Genomic DNA, 13,808 nt, shown 5'->3' with positions numbered 1-13,808 from the left:
TGTGTGTGTTGTCTGAGGTGCTTGGATGTTGTGTGAGTGATGGTGTTGTGTTCTGTGGATGCTAGTATTGTTGATGGTGGTGTCTCTTTATCAGTTTGTTTCGTAGGGGTTTGTGGGTGATGTGGGTGTGTGTTTTATATTGTATTGTGTGTGGGAGTGGTGTCTGTATGTGTATCAGGTGTGTGTATTTCGAATTGTCCAATGTGGTTGTGTTTTGTATATGTGTGTGTATTTTGAGCGTGGCGGTGTGTACCGCCAATGGAATACCGCAGTTGAAAGACCGCCACGTGGATTCGTGGGTCGTGATAGTGTGGGCGTATTCCTGTTGGTGTGATGATGTCGGTTTTGTTATCGCCAGTTTATCACTGACCTTTGGTGTGGCGGACTTGTGTGGGTGTCTGGATTTTGGCGGATTCCGTCCTGTGGGTCGTAATAGCTGTAGCGCAATTCCGCCGCCGCACGGTGTGTTGGCAGTCTTCTGCACGGCAGTAAGCGGGATTTACCGCCAATGTTGTAATGAGGGCCTATGTTCATTGAACACTCAGACTTTTTTAATCTTCTTCCAATCTCAATGAATAAATCCAGTTAGAATGAATGGTGATTCTTTTGCCTTCCTTAGATCCATATACTTACATTCTCTGCCTCTGGACATAGTTGAATTATCTAGCCACCTTCATCCATTTTTAGTAAGTATCTCAAAACATGACTCTTTCCTACCTGTTATTTCATCTGCTTTGTTGTTTTCTTTAACACTAGGGCATCCATTTGAGGGTAACAGTGTGCTCTCTAAAGTAAATGTCACTTCATTCATGATGTAATTCTATGTAGACTGAGGTAACATGTTGGATTGTCTGGAACAATCTTTAAACAAATTAGATCATTCACATCCAAGCAGAGCCAAAACGTCACATTTGATTCATTTTACCATATGGTAGCATGTTTGTGGTGTTGTATGATTTATATATGACAAAACCCTCTTGGCTCCTGAAGGACTCTGTAGAACTGTGACATAAGTGTTTAGGAACCTGGTGAAGTGAACTCAGGTTTAGAATGTTGAGTTCACGGTTACAAGCAGATGAATAAAGACGTGTAATATATCTCTATGTGTAATATAGTTATTTGTGGTACCCCGGCTGGGGAAGGTGCTACAGCTAGTGACAAGTGATCCAAGCAAACTGCTCATGAGTGGCAGGTGTGCCTCTGTTGAATTACTGAGTTGACATTTCTCATATGTGGAGTCAATGCGCAGGTCCAGCGGGCGTGAAACATTTGAAGATAAAGATATCTTCTCTAAGAATTGTCCACATCGTTGGCTTAGAACCTGCTCGCAAGGTCATAAATAGAGGTTCTGTGGCACTACAAAACATAAAGCTGTACAGTGCACGGAGTGATAACACTAAAGTGGATAGAAACAGGTTTTGAAAAAGCAGCAAATAGAGACAGCAAATTGTAATCAGAAGCGCCACAAGGCAGTGATCAACCAGGTGGCGGACAGTACAAAGAGATGCCTGAAAGCAAAGCGATTCAGATTCAAGAAATTAAAGAGAGTCATCATACCGCAGCACTGGAAAGTGGCCAAAGGAAGGGTGCACAGGGTTGTGCTTACAGAGCCGTCCGTACCCAAAGTGGTGATTAGAAGTATCAAATGCTGTTTTTCCAATGGAGACCAAGAAAGAGGCCATGTTTCCCACAGTTATCAAAGATGACACAGAAGTCAGCAAGTTGAAGGGCCTTAGAGATGGCATGAATGAAACGGGTCCTAGTGGACAGTACCTGTGAGAACTCTGGGGCATATTTATGCTCCGTCTGCGCCGAATGTGCGTCAAAAAGTTTGACGCACATTCAGTGCAAACCTTGCCCCATATTTAAACTGTGACGTCTGAGCCCATGGACGAAAAAATTCTGTTGCGTGCGTAATTGTTTTTTAATGCAGCAACCTACCTTGCATTCATTATATGCAAGGTAGGTGTTCCCGTCCAAAAAATGACTTAAACGGCCGTGCGTCGTATTTATGCTTTCGGGCAAAAAAGACGCACGGGCAGGAGGCGGAGCCGGAAAATTACGCACAGCCCGATTTGCGTCAACATTTAACGCCTGGGTCAGGGCAGGCGTTAAAATGGGGCAAACACACCTGTATTTTCACACAGAAGCAACAGCAGAGCAGCAAAATGGAGACATGGAGGTGATTCTCATCTAGCGTGCACGCAGACGCAGAGCCCAGCAGCAACAACAGCAGCTACCACAACACCAGCAGGGACCCCAAAGGCAGCGCAAAAGGCAGAAGAGGATATTCCTTCCCAGAACAACCCTTCATGGCCTCAGGGAACATGACATCATCCAGAGGTACAGGTTGAACTGGCAGGCCACTTAGCAGCTGCTGCGCAACATTGAGCCACAGTTGGCACCCACCTTGCTGACACCCCACACCATCCCAACAGAAACCAAGCTGCTTGCCGTACTTCACACGCTGGTAAGTGTCTCTTTTCAAACAACTGGTGCCCTGGCTGCTGGAATATCACAGCCGTCATTCTCTGCCTTTTTGCCCAAAGTACTGGATGCCATCATTGGACTCACACCCGCCACATCTGCTTCCCTAACACACTGCAGAAGCAGCAGGAAACAAAACAAGGGTTCTACCTCATTAGTGGCTTCCCACACGCCCTTGGTGCAATCGACTGCACACATGTAGGCCTTGTGCCACCTGCTGCAACTGAACACCTCTACCGCAACAGGAAGCACACACATTCCATCAATGTGCAGGCCATTGTCGATCACCAAGGATTGATCACCAACATCGTGGCCAAATATCCTGGGAGTGTTCATGACTCATTCATCTTCTGTCACAGCACCATCAATCAACACTTCCAGGATGGACGGTATAGCAATGGACTACTTGTTGGTAAGTACAAAAACCTACTTATATACACACTGCACAGCAACCCTCTAGGACACACAACACATACACCACAACAGCAACATGTCGACAGGAACACACTGAGGTTCTCACAGCGCTAGCCATGTTTCTTAGGTCACCATTGAACCTGTCACACATTTGAAATTACTGTACAGCATAATGTTAAGACGTCAATGATCACAACATTTGGAGTGGGTTGCCTAAATGTCACCTTGCAAATTGTAAGCGTCTCAATTATGTTTACATTAATCCATTGCATAAATCAAAAGGTATGGGATGTCCAGGGTAAATTGATATGAACGTGTTACCACCACTGTCAATTTTAACCTGTGTATGGAACTATCATCTCACCCCCAGTGAAGACACAGGGACACCTGTATAACAAGTCACAATGCTAGTGAGGGCACAACACATCCCAAAACATATTGATGACAACTGGTTAGCAGCCAAACACTTGTTCAGCCAAGGAAACAACACAATGTAGATGGTACATCCTACAAGCCTAGGATGCAACATAATAACACAAAAGAGTAACAGACAACGCACCACAACTACTGCCATGCAAGGTGATTTCAATGAGGCTGGCTACATCAACATGATCCCATTCATTTTCTCTTGCAGCTGATCAGGGGTATGGCATCCAGCCATGGATAATGACACCTATTGGCAACCCGAGTACTGCAGCAGAGCGTGCCTACAATGACGCACATAGGAGGACACACACCATAGTCGAGAGGACCTTCGACATCCTCAAGTCAAGGTTCCGGTGCCTCGACATCACTGGTGGTGGCCTCCTATATTCCCTGGAAATGGTCTGTAAGATCATTCTAACGTGTGCTATTCTGCACAACATTTGCATAAAAAGGAACATTCCCCTCCTGGAACCAGAGCCACACATACCTGAAGAGGGTGAGGTGGCCTGCAACATGAGGGGGAACAACAAAACACGGCCGCTGATTTACATAGGCGGCAACATATCGTGTTGTGAACAATTTCTTTTAAATATAATCACCATCACCACTTTATGAACTAATTTAAATAAACACCTATAGTAATCACCATATCATGGTTTGGCTATTCATTTTTGCACACCTTTATCTCTAACTATCAGATTAAGATTGTTGCCTCATGGAGCATTGCTGATATACCGATTAGGACACTGAAAATCCCAGAGCAAATCTGATGCGTACGATACAACGGTCACATACACACACACTGTGAATGACATATATCCTGTACATTTCACCTTTGAAGGGCAATAGCAGAGGACCACACCTATTTCACACAAACATGTTGGAAACATGGTTCATCGCAGCATATGGCTCACAACTAAGACACCATCACTCAATAAGGGGAAAACAAGCCTCATACATGAGGCAGTGGATGTGCTATTGCATCAGTAACAGGAATGTTTGACCAGACCCTTGACAGCAGTAAGTCCAACGCCATCCAATCTTTGCAAGGACTATCTGTGGCTAGAGTTCCATATAAGCAGAACATAGACAGCACAAGTGTCACACATATGAGCAGCATTGCGCACATGACATTCCATGTACATGTCAGCCCATTTCCTAACTCCTGACACACCCATGCACCTGGTCACAACCCACCTGTCTGAAGAGGTCCCTGTAATAGTAGGATGTGTACCCCGATATTCCCTCCTCTACACACACAGCTTGACAATAGCAATCCAGTGTGCTACACCTTTTCCTATGGTATACCATTGTCATAGAACATCAGACTGCATGGACGTCAGGTCAATTAATACACTGGCTGCTAGTTTCCAAGCCCTGTTAGCACCTGTAGATTGCTTCCTGTGTGAAAATGTCTGTTGGCCAGTAGAATGCAAATCTCACCTACAGGACTTGTGAAACTGATGCAGCCCACACCTGTGATCACCTCCATGCACACCACCCATTTCCACAAGCACTTCCCCTGCTGATGCCTGGAACAGCATATGAGTTGCCATTTTGTCAAATACTCCGTTAAGCATTGCTACTAATTAAGCCGTGTAACACAGCCCTTGGGTTCATTTGCCACCTTCAAAAACACAGGACATACACAGTTTTACATGTCAACTGTCTAGTTTGTCCTCCAAACAGTCTTAGTCAGACCAATGATTATGTAACTTGTCAAATTGCTGGATCCTGATTCACCCCCCTTATCCTGTCAGCCTGACTGGCATCTGTCTGTGCGTCACCCTAAAGTTTCCCTGTGGCTACATATGTACCACACTTGCGTTAGCAAACCTCTCATTCCTCAGAGGGTATTTGGGCATGTGCTTCATCAATGCATACACAAATACATTGTATAGCATCATCTGCCTTTTAATTGTACCATATGAGTCAAATCCTCTGTGAATACCAAAATTCATGGCCCATCCCTTGTCTGGGTCTCATTTATGCATGACCGACAAAGTGTGACAGTGTCCCAGGGCCGTATGCAGGGATTGGGTACGGGGCCTTCAGCAGAACCAGCACCCTCTGATAATGTCCATGAAAAATCCACACATGTCAGGACCCTGATAGTTCACACACAAAATTACATTGCTCACAACATTTTGATGGGCCGTGTGTGGTGAATAGCTGCGAGAATAATCAGCACAGAGGCTATGATGTTCCCAGATGCAGTGGGAATTGCAGAGGCTAACCTGTGTACAAATGTTGTAATGACACCTGCCGGAACATGACACCTGGACATTATCTCACTCAGCACACCAAGGTTGCCCTGTTGACAGTCTCATTACACGTCTTCAGTGATAGGGTGGGACCATCCCCATGTAGGTTCTCATGTCCACATCCACTTTACTCACATTGATCAACAAAGGATACTCAGTAGATACAGGAATAGTTGCCACTGACTCATGATGAGACCTGGACCTAACTGTGACAAAAGACCCCCATAAAATATACAGGCTCAACATTGGACCAAACACATGAACAAGACACCTCTGTGCAAATGATCACTGGAAATATGTGGACACGTGATGCCTCGTCTGCTGGTCCACCACAGCCACTGGAGAGTTGTGGCTAAGTTATATGACCTCAACTGTGGCGTCATAATACATTTGTGGTTCACCTTTGGCTGTCTGGGCCAACTACATGGTACCCACTTCCTCAATGCGTGTGTCCGACTCACTGTGGGATTCACCAACAAGTGCCTAGGAAGCTGTTAACAAAAATCTAGGACATAGGATTGTGAAAATGTGGACCATTGACATGAACAAGCATCTGCCATCTATCTGGTGCATGCTTTGTCATCTGTGGTGTCTACGTTACCCAAAATCTTGGAAGTGCACATAACGGATGTTGCTACATGTATGACTAACACATGTCCTCTCTCATTTCCACAATGACTTGCATCTAAGGTTTGGACACATTGACTTCACATTCATTCAAGCGTATGTTCAATAATGCATCATGTGATGCACACACACTCGGTCAACAACTGTATTAGTTGCCACTGCACACACATTGAGCCATAGGCATTGAGGTATTGTACATATGTGCGTCACATTGCTATCCTCTCCTGATGCCAAACATGCCCAAATTGTGCAATACATATATGTAGGCCACACATATGGCCATCTAGTGCGTCAGCCAACCGTCAAAATCCTGTTAAGGAAGTAGCGGGTCATGGTCCGCTGCAGTATGATGTCTAACATGTGAACATACACCATCAACACCATAGTGGGTGCCATCAGCCTATCTCTGATGTGTCCCAAATGTAACATAACATAAAAACAGACAAAATGCTGAAAACCAGTTCATGCACTGAAATTTTGACGTTGCTAGCGATATGCGTCATTTGTATGCCACAAATACATTTTTTGACGCACAGGAGTGAAATTTAGGCCGCATCCAAATAACTGTACAGACTATTTACTATTATTTGGATGCTGGCTATCTCAATTGTCATTTTGTGAAATAAATATTGTTGGTGTATAGTGTCCTACTGTGTTTTCTTTACATTTGTCCAGTATTCTAGTGTTTTTGTTGTTTGTGGGAGTCTGTTGTGGGTAGTGCTAGTTTGGGGATAGTTGGGCTCTTTTAGTGGTTAAGTTTACTTTTCATCTGTTTTTGTACCCCTACTTTCCCCCTTTTCCCCTTTCTACTTCTTTAACCTCTATTCCCCTTTTCATTTGCAAGATGTCTGGTAGGCCACGTCTTGGCAGGATGGGTGAAGAGGAGTTGGAGGGCTTTATATGGCTCGTGTGCCATTTCCTACCACTAATGATCGAGGCAGGGTGATACAGGGGTACCACACTGAGGCGCGCAGAATCCAGTGGGGAAAGGTGCTGTATCACCTGCAGCGTGTGTATGCCAGCCAGAGGAGTGACCACCAGCTGAAACACCGGTGGGCTGACCTCATCACCAGGGAGCAGGATCTCTTGGACCACCTTGGAATCGTGATTGGTGGCCCTGTTGGTGAGTACTAATCATGTAAATGTGCATGATTAAATGCTCTGTAGTGATATCAGATGATTTGTACAATATCTGCCAGCTAACTTGCTAACTGTTTGTAATGCTGTGGAAACATACAGGGTACTTGATGCACGATGTGAAGGATCACAATTGCTAGCTGTCAGGAAGTATGTGCTCTGCAAACTTACAGGATACTTTTCTGTTAAGTAAATTGGTGCTGCCTTTGTGTCAGACAACCAAACAAAATAGGAGCCAATCATGTCTATATAGGCCACATTTGCCAGAGAAGTAAAGATGTACTAAAATATTGGCAAACTTTGTTGACACAATAGCTAGACGGACTTTAGAAACACTACATGATGCAGAAAATGAGTGCTGGCTTCACGTCAATTGATGATAGCAAAGTGGCCCAGACATATGTCTCATGTGAGTCTGGTGAGTGTGGAAGGAAAGCATTCACGGAAGTTCTATGAATGTTAGGGATTATTGTGGTCCTTCATCTTTTTTGATACATGTCAGATCAGGATTAGAAAACATTGTGAAAAGGTGTAAAGTGCCCTCAGCTCACATCTTAGACAGGTATTTGGAGTTTGTTGTGCCACATTCCAATTAGGGATGGCAGTCCAAAGGTATGCACATTGCTTCACATCTCCATGGTTGGTGCAAATCACCATTGCAGGGCCACATCAAATGAAGAAACTGTAACAACAGGAGGGCTTACAAACCCCCTGCCCCTCTGTACATTGTACCTATGTGTATGAAATGTGTCATGGCCACATGGGCTTTTTGACTGGTAATACAGTCCTCAAGTAACCAGGCTTTGGATTTCTCTCTTGGATGCACATGATGAGACAATTACACTCCATTATTATTTCTGATCACTAATGACTGGGCATGTTTGCCACCACATGATAGTTAGGGCCACTGCATGTGTGCAGATATGTGTGTAACTGTCACAGGAGACCCATGCTATGTACATGTTGTCTGTGATATATCAGATGCAGTATCATCATGTCTGAATGGCTGTCATTTCGTTATTCTGCTTACACATTGTATATGTCTTTGAAATTGTTAGTTAGTGCACAGATTTTGAGCACATTTCTTCCTTCCATGCCGGCACCATACACTGTGGGAGAGGTGGCTACATTTGAGGACCCCGACCACTCCAGTAAGTGTTGATATGTCTGTTATGTGTTGTGTTTGCTGGTGATGTGTGATGGACTCGTGTGTGTTGAACACATAGCAAGGTGTGATACGCTGGCCAATCTTTTGTCTTGTTCAATGAGTGGGATTTCAGTTTCTCAAAAGTTTTGAGTTGGCCAATGATTATCCTATTGTATTATCTAGGGATTGTAGGTCATTCCTGTAGGCCCCACAATGAGTACTGGGGTGAGTCATGTGGATGACACTTGTATCAACAAGAGTCGCACTGGAAGTCAGCTCAGATTTAGTCAGCCTGTCAGACCCACATTCTCCCAGATTGGTACTGCAAATCGCTTTCCAACAGACTTCTGCTTCTCTTTTCACCAAAGTACTTATTAGACTGTAGGTAGAACTTCCTAGCAGCATGTACTTCCACATGTAGTGCTACAGGTATGTGGAACTTGAGTGCAATGGCCTAGGTGTGCATGCTAATCATGATCATGGGTGTTCTTGCAACTCTGGGTCTGTTGTAAGTCATGCCTTACTGGAAGTATATGTTGTGTACCAAGCTCTGCATGTCTTGACATGTGTGGCGCTATGATTGTTCAAGGGTTTGCAGACTCCTAATTGTTGATAGACCTTACCTGTGGTGTGTGTGTAGAGCCAAACACGTGTGGAGTTTTGTATACACTCCTCGGTGTCCATGTAGTTTGGAATTGTTAGTTGTTTCTCCACCCCCCCTCAAACACAGGCATGGGTTTGTGAATAGGGTACCTAGGACTGATGCTACCAGTATGTTACACATGCATGTAAATAAGTGACTGTTTGGTCGGAACCTAGTATTCACACTCAGGTATGGCACATGGGGACTATACTGGCAAGTTCAGTTACAACTTGCAGACCACGTGGCTTTAGTTTTGCATTCCGTACACTGACATTTGTAGCCCAGGTATTGGCGGAGGATATGCAGCATGATTGTTAGGTGATAACTGGCAGAACTCAGATGGCAAGATGGCAGTTGTTACCCATCTCGTAGGTTTTGGATGTGCTATGTGTGATACGACCTTTGTAGGCTGGCCTGCCATGTACTTCCTCAGGGACATTCAATGATCTGTATGGTGATATGAGCTGTTACAAGTACAGTAGTATTGTCTGATTGACTTCTTGTGCCATTTCACTCAATGCAGTTCCTAATATAAATTATTTGCATTTGTCTTCACAGCTGCAAACATGACTCCCAAGCAGGTCCGTGAGTTCCGGCGGCAGGCCATGAGATACCAGCATATCCTGCTGGTAGAGTCGGGGTTCAGGAGGATGGCCCGTCGACACCGCTATGAACGGGCCTCCGGGGCATGGAGGTCTTTTCCACAGGGTGGCCCTACTTTGCCCACCACAGCCACCACCAGCACCACCACCAGTTCTACCCAGCTGGCCCCACCCACAGCTGGGACTGTTGTCCCTATGTCTGCTGTAGTTCCAGGCCCCAGCATTGCAACAGCTTCAGGACAGCCCACTGGCCTTGGTTCCACACCCCCACAAACCTCCTCCGCCGGTACCCAGACTGCCCCAGCTCCAACAGTTGACCCTGCAGCATTCCACGAAATGGAACGGAAGATGGACCGTGTCTTGAGGAAGATAAGTAATCTGTGCTGGGATGTTTGCCATATTAACAGGCGTGTGAAGTCCATAAAGCGGACCCTCCGGTGGGCCAACCTCTAGACTTTGGTGACAATGGACATGATTCCCTCCCCTCCCTCCTCTTTCCTTGTTCTCATACTTAGTGGGCTTAGGGGGCTTAGTGTTAGGTTAGTATAGTCTGTTAGTGTAGTTAGTGTTAGTGGGTGGGGGTCCTGATTCTTTCTATTTTTACTTATTAAGTTTGTGGGTGGGTGGGTGAGGGGCTATGTTGGGGTTCTTGTGTGTTTAATAAAAAAAAATACACAAAAATATATATTTGTTTAGGATAGTATGTGTTTAGGTTAGTATGTGTTGTCCTCCATGTGTCCCGTCTCATAAGGGGGGTTGATGTTTAGAACGTTTCATTACATGTAATAAGTAAGTTTAGCTTAGGTTAGTTAGGGACTAATTCATATCTTGACCTGTTTATGTTGGATTTTTGTTGTTGTGGTCTTGTTTGATTAAGATAAATTGTGCCTAGTTTTCTAAACTGTTGTGTTGTCCATTTTGGAGTGTTTTTACTGTATTACTGTGTGTGTTAGAACAAATATTTTACACATTGCCTTTGAGATAAGACTGACTGCTTGTGCCAAACTACCAAAAGGGTGAGCAGGGGTTATCTTGAGTGAATATCCCCTCTGCCCTGACAAGAGTGAGGGTCCCTGCTTTGACAGAGTGCAAACTGACTGCCAACCAGATACCCCATTTCTAACAGGTGTGGATTGTCGTTTCCACACAAAGGTAAATATCTCACTATTGGACAGATTTGTAAAGGCTGTTGGAAGGAGAACTATTTTGTAATGGTTTGCAAGGTGAAGGAAAAAGTAAGTGCATCACAGCAAGAAGACGAAATTGGTACCTGAAAGTCCAAGAATCGACATTTGACCTATGCCAACAAATCCAGGGGACAACACCAACTGAGGCAAATCGGCACCAAACAAAGTTGATTCTCATCTCAATAATTTTCAAAAAGTTCTTCAGTATCAACATCAAGTGAAAGTGAAGAAGATGATTGATTAATGTTGATGTTTACCTTAGAAAAATGTGGGCATGTTGGACTGGCCGCACGTGAAGAAAATTACCAGTCAAAGAAAAGTCAGTGTGAAAAAGCACCAAAATCATTCCAACATTGTACAAAAATTACACTGAAAGTAAACGGGTATTCAACACCCTTCATTGTCAACAGTAGTGTATCTATAAACATTATGGTTCTCATTACGACTCTGGCGGTGGGTGATAAAGTGGCGGTAATACCGGCAACAGGCTGGTGGTAACTACCGCCAAATTATGACCATGGCGGTGATATCTCTGAAAGACAGCCAATGTACCACACTGACCGCCAGGGCGGAAACAAGAGTCACCATGGCAGAAACCGTCTACAGCCAAGGCAGAAGACAAAGTTTTGCCCACCATATTAAAACCCTTTAATCTGCCACCTTTTCCGGGGCAGTACCAATGCCATCAAAAGCCTGGCCGTAAAAGAGCACAGAAGTCAAAGGATTCACCATTGGAGACACAGGGAAGAACCATGCCGCCATGGAACCCAAACTGCATGTTTTCCCGATGATCTTCTATGTCATGCTTCACCACGAACACCAACCTCGGAAAAGACGACAACGGTGAGTACAGCTGCCTAGCATACAAGGGAGGCAGGGAGGAAACTGAGAGTGACACACGCATGCACAACACACACCCTACGCACACACCATACACACAAGCAGATGCACAAGAAAATCAATTTGGCCCCGATAATCAGCAGAATAATGCAAGGACAACAGGAATTGACTAAAGTGATTGTAATAAGATCAAGATCCAAAATAATAAGTCGATGTGGCAATGCAACAGATATGTACAAATGTACAAAAAAAGGGACACTGCCCAGTCCATAGTTCACAGGGCCCACATAGCCATAGGGCAAAGTCCAAGCCCCACTCGATTCCTGCACCAATAAGGAGAGAACACTGCAGGGGCATCAGTTGGCAAATAGGCAGGTACCTCAGTGGGAGGGGGGCACCTCAGCCGGATGCGGAAATAAGACCACTGGTTCTGGAGGGGGCAACATGCCCTGTGCTCTGTCCTGGGGAGTGCAAGGCCAAAGTCACTTGAGTGGGTGAACACCCCACTGGTTCTGGAGGGAGCAACATGCCCTGTGCTTGGTCCTGGGGAATGCAAGGCCACAGTCTCCTAAGTGGGTGTCTTGCTCACTGGTTCTGGAGAGGGCAACACGCCCTGTGCTTGGTCCTGGGGAGTCTCTTGAGTTCTGGTTCTGGTGGGGGCAGGCTGCACAGCAGCCCATGGAGGCTGGACTATATGGCGTCAGCCGGCTGTGATTGCTGCACTGTGCTGGTGGTCGTGGGAGGCTTCTGCTCAGCCCCTGCACCCTCTGATTGCTGCACTGTGGTGATGGTTGTGGGAAGCTCCTGCTTAGCCCCTGCGCCCTCCGATGGCTGCACTGTGGTGGTGGTTGTTGGAGACTCCTGCTCAGCCCCTGTGCCTTCCAATGGCTGCACTGTGGTGGTGGTTATGGGAAGCTCCTGCTCAGCCCCTGCACCCGCCGATGGCTGCACTGTGGTGGTGGTTGTGGGAGGCTTCTGCTCAGCCCCTGAAGCCTCCGATGGCTGTACTGTAGTGGGGGTTGTGGGAGACTCCTGCTCAGCCCCTGCGCCCTCCGATGGCTACACAACCATGGCTGGTGGTGCGGGCTTCGTGACAGCTGCTGGTGCAGGCTCCTTCCCCTTCTTTGTGGCTGGTGCAGGCTCTTTCCCCTTCTTTGTGGCTGGTGCAGACTCCTTCCCCTTCTTTATGGCTGGTGCAGGCTCCTTCCCCTTCGATGTGGCTGGTGCAGGCTCCTTCCCCTTCAGTATTTGTGTCCTGGAATCCTTTCCACCACAAGTAGGTGCTGCTAATACTGGGCCCGTGGACTGTTTGGCTGAGGTGCTTGGCTGGGTCCTTGATACACTGGCCAGACGTGCAGGATGGGTGGGGAGGGGTAGGGAAGAGGTCAATCTGGGAAAGGAAAAGCTTTATAGGGAGATTGGGGTGGGAAGAGGGAGAAGTAGTGGGAGTGGAGGATGAGGGAGTGGTTGTTGGAGGTGTTTGTCTGTTGGATTTGGGTGCAGGTGCATGGGCTGTATGCTGTTGTGAGGTGGATGGCTGTTAGGTGTCTGAGTGCTTGCGCTTGTGTACTGTAGGAGGGGGGACAGACACGGGTTGGAGAGGACACAGGAAACGTGTGCATGGATGTTGTGGAGGCATTTGCCATTAAGGTGTGTGTTCTGCTTGGTGTGGTGCTGGTACTGGATGATGATGTAGTGCATGCAGGTGTGAGTGTGGATGTAACTGGGTGGGAGTTGGAGTAGGAGGAGGGGGAGACTGTGGAAATAGTGAATGTTGTTGTGTCTGCAACTGGATAGTGTTTGTGTGAGTGCCTGTGGGATGAAGTGTGGTGCCTGTGTTTGCCTGTGACACTCTTGGGTGTTGTCTTGAGTGCATGCTCGTCTGGTCGTGTGCTTGGGATGGGTTGGAGTTGAGGAGAATGGGACTAGGAAATGGAAGTTGGAGTGGGGGCGGTTGAACCAGGAACAATGGCTGCCATCAGAGAGGAGGCCAGAGCCTGGATTGATCTCTGTTGGGCAGCAAATCCACAGTGA

Source organism: Pleurodeles waltl, chromosome 5, assembly GCF_031143425.1.
Source record: "Pleurodeles waltl isolate 20211129_DDA chromosome 5, aPleWal1.hap1.20221129, whole genome shotgun sequence".
NCBI classification, from domain to species: Eukaryota; Metazoa; Chordata; class Amphibia; order Caudata; family Salamandridae; genus Pleurodeles; species Pleurodeles waltl.
The sequence above is the reverse complement of the archived record's forward strand: the minus strand, read 5'-3'. Positions refer to the sequence as shown.